This window comes from Penaeus monodon, chromosome 6 (genome assembly GCF_015228065.2).
Source record: "Penaeus monodon isolate SGIC_2016 chromosome 6, NSTDA_Pmon_1, whole genome shotgun sequence".
Classification (NCBI taxonomy): Eukaryota; Metazoa; Arthropoda; class Malacostraca; order Decapoda; family Penaeidae; genus Penaeus; species Penaeus monodon.
Window position 1 is genome coordinate 46590433 of NC_051391.1, and position 2500 is coordinate 46592932.

Genomic DNA, 2500 nt, shown 5'->3' on the forward strand with positions numbered 1-2500 from the left:
TTTCTTACTGTGATCTGTCTGTGAGAACAATAGCCCTTATGTATGTGGATTTACATATTGAATGCAGCATTAGGGATGTCTCCTCAATCAAATACAGTGCTTTATTCAGCTTGTACCCCTACATAGGTATTATCTGATCAAAGTGGGTTTTCACAGGCTGAAGGTACTATGTCTCAGTGGTCTAGCTTTGCACTGAGTAATACTACCTACACTAGCTGCCTTAAGGACAAACACACAGTTGCTAGTTAGCATATTTCAGTAATACACAATATATGTTGCAATTTAATTCAGTTACAAAATCCTACCCAAAACAATGGATATTCCAAATAAACGAATATTCCAAGGCATGTACAGTATAATGTAGTTTTATAATTTCATTATTTCTTAAAATGAGTCAGTGTATGAGAGTTCAACTCTGCAAAAAAAGACTGGTACAAACATATATATGTGTATTTTCAAAATTTAAAGAATTATTCACAAGAAGACAATCTCCTTTATGGAAGAACCATCTTTCATGCCTCCTACAGGAAGAGTCTATTATCTCTACATAGTTCAAATATTGATGGAAATAATGGTGGTGACTGATATAAAATGACAGCGTAATAAAAATTCTACTCTTTTTCTAAAAGGAGAGAAACTGCTTTGAAATCACTTTATCCATCATCTAGGTGTTAACCCACCATCACCAGGAAAATGGTGTGTTCACTGTAGTATTATTTTGTGAAATGCCTATGCACATAAATGACTCCACAAGTGCTTAGCCACAAAGGAGTCACTTTGTAGACCTTGTGACCTCACTTGATTTCACATTTCCTGGAATTTGCAGGAAATTTTTTGTTGTTGCTAATGCTATCAATACTGATGCTTATTATCATACACATTATAATTATTATAATATTATTTACATTACTACCAGCAATATAAGATACCAGAAAATATTTCCGAAAATCAAGGAAAAGCATATACATGTGAGATAGGTAGTACTTGTAATTGGCTCATGGGTGACTCATTACTTGCGGAGCCATCATATGTGTAGAGACAAAAAATAAATTAAAGTCAAAGTGGGCATGGCATGTACATATATACCATCCCCAAAAGAATTTGATTAAACCACTGTTCACTATGAGTTTAGTTTATGAATTGTCTTTACACATATGTGGCTCCACAAGACTTGGTCACAAACTTGTTAACCATTTTCCCTGACTTTCTGAAATACTCCCTTTTATATTCTTTTGCAGTTAATTTTAATAATACTATAATAATTATAATGTCTATAATAATAACAACAGCATTGATATTGAGAGCACTAGTAAAAAAAAAAAAAAAACATATTTCTCAAGAAAAGGCAAAATCAGGTTACAAGGTCTACTCACTGAGCCCTTAGTGGCTAAATACCTGTGGAGCCATCTATGTAGAGAGACATTTTACAAAACAAAACTAAAGTCAAGATTACATTTTTCCAGTTATCCTTTACTCTATTTACTTCCAACCACTTACTGAGGACCTTAAGAAACTAGTATTTATATAAAGACTTTCCTTCACTCAGTTTCAGAGGAAATGGGTGACGGGCAACTGCAGTTACGTTTCCTAATATATTAATGATTTTTGGAGGACTTCATGACTTGCATAATGTGCATGTAGAATTAGGCTGGAGTGACCATGGCTTTGTCTATACAGTAGCCATTTCATAATCTCTAATCAACATATAAAATCTATAATGAACTTTACAAAAAAAAAATATATATATAGTAATAATAATAGTAATAATAATAATAATAAAAAAATAATAATAATAATAACAATAATAATAACAATAATAATAATAATAATAATAATAATAATAATAATAATGAAGGCAATAATAATAATCAATAATGGTAATAAAAAGTGCTATGCACTAATTACTAAAATGGTGCTAGCTAATTGGCCTATTTGGTATTTCAGTATCAAATTTGTAAATAAAAGCATCCACCTATGAATTAGCACACTATAGTAATCCAAGTAGGTATATATAAATGTATGTATCTACATACACAAGTATGTAGATACACAGACTTATGTATACCTGCATGTATAAATATATCCATGTACTGTATGTATGTACATATTCGTGTGTGTATATATGGACAGTCATCAAAATTGAAGATGTCTCAGTTAACTGTGATTTTTTAATTAATTTTTGTGACTAAAGCATTATTAGCAACTCACCCAAAAGTTACTTTTCTCATGTTTTCTTCAAAATAAATAATATACTTCATGATTTTCATAAAATCTATGGCTTCACATATTACAAGAAACAATAAGAATCAACACATTTTCAGTCACCCTTGGGACAGCAGCTTTTCAAATGATAAATAAATATGCATTGTTCTCAAAAAAAAAAAAATCTTATGATCTTATTGGGATACATAACAAATTATTGCCATGGCAAGGTGATTAACAATTGCTGATGTCAATATATAATAAATAAAAAATAATATTGCAGAATTGCCTCACCCTA